At 43.4% G+C, this 1,450-nt stretch overlaps 1 long non-coding RNA gene across 1 annotated transcript in view; it reads left to right on the top strand.

Annotated features, from left to right (window-relative positions):
• Window positions 1-1,450, top strand: part of LOC116705572 (uncharacterized) — a 14,227-nt gene that overhangs the window by 3,289 nt on the left and 9,488 nt on the right. The window lies entirely within an intron of this gene.

Here is a 1,450-nt window from a genome sequence, read left to right as displayed (position 1 = left end):
TATCACACCAATCAGAGCGTAAGAATGGTCGTACACTGATAAATGCAGCGGCTGGAAACAATCTTAATTTAAATATAACACCCCAATATATTCTCGGTGTTGAGGCCTCGAGCCTACTATTTACGCCATGGCCAGACGTAATCCGGCTAAGAAGCAGCACTTTTCGAGGTGGAGATTTAAACGCTGTCATCTCAGTTTAATTTGCAGTAACGTGAGTACTTGGCAGCCTAAAAACTGGTATTAGGCTGTAGGAAGAATGCGGAATAGAGAGAGATCACTGATGCGGTCAACAGTGTCGCCGTAGTAAATCAGACTCCAGCTGAAGATGATTTCATTTATACATGCTTGACATATACTCCTAATAGTAATATATAGGCTTATTGTAATCTCTTAGGCCTACGTGTAGGTGGACCTATATTTAAATAAACACACAGTAGCAGAGTTCATGCAGTGGCTTTTATTTTACTCATGTTTTTTTCATGAGTCAGAGCCAGGCAACTGTAAACTATGAGGGAGAGCGTGTCCTCCCCCCCCCATTCTGGATTACCACCCCAAACCTGTCTCCTGACAGCAGAGGGGCTGGAAAAACAGGGCGAAATATGTTGGTCAATGGCAGAAAGAAATCGTTCACTTTTGGCCATTGTCTACAAACAAAAACCTGAAGAATAAATTCAGATGTTGGGCATCGTCATGTTTCCTGTATTGAATATCATTGCCAAACATTACACTAAACCTTTTGAAAGCGAGGAGTGATACCCTGTCTCCTTGGTATAGCCCCCAGTTGGACACTGCTCTCTAGGCATCGGGTCATCTGGCTCCGTCACTACATTTATATCACCCTGTTTTCCTGTGCGATGTTGTGCAGAACCCCACAGGCTAAAACAATGTTGCAGCCTTTTTCTGGTGTGTATAGTTGGGTTCCCCTCTGTTGATCTGCTAGGTTACGTGTGCACTGTTACTCGGCTCATAGAGGTCTTCTAAAAGAGCCGGATCTTCCATCGCCGATAAGTGATCAACTGATGACTTCTCCTTCTCCTGTTAAATGCTGCACCGCAAGTCCATACTTACTCGAAAACTTGCGTCCACAAATTCAGACTAGACGTGAGATTTTTTTGCATAAATGCCTTACTTTGTGTAGGAATCGGCATGAGCCCGCATGTACATTTCATAAATGAGGGCCAAGATGAGTGAGGCTCTAAGAAAAGTCAAATGATTAGCATGTTGTTTCCAACACATTTGTATCCAGGCTGTTCTCATCCATCCATCCATCCATCCATTCATCCATCCAACCATCCATTCGTTCGTTCTCATGAACCCTTCCCTTCGCACAATAAAGACATGTAAAGTAATGCACTTTAAATTGCATGTCTTACACAAATCTCTTGCTGTATGCACCACATTAACTGCTGCTGTGTAAGAATAATGTGGGCCGCTTAGTGAGGTGGATGGG

The sequence above is a fragment of the Etheostoma spectabile genome, chromosome 17 (genome assembly GCF_008692095.1).
Source record: "Etheostoma spectabile isolate EspeVRDwgs_2016 chromosome 17, UIUC_Espe_1.0, whole genome shotgun sequence".
Classification (NCBI taxonomy): domain Eukaryota; kingdom Metazoa; phylum Chordata; class Actinopteri; order Perciformes; family Percidae; genus Etheostoma; species Etheostoma spectabile.
Note: the sequence above shows the minus strand (reverse complement) of the source record. Positions and strands in the feature narration are given on the sequence as shown.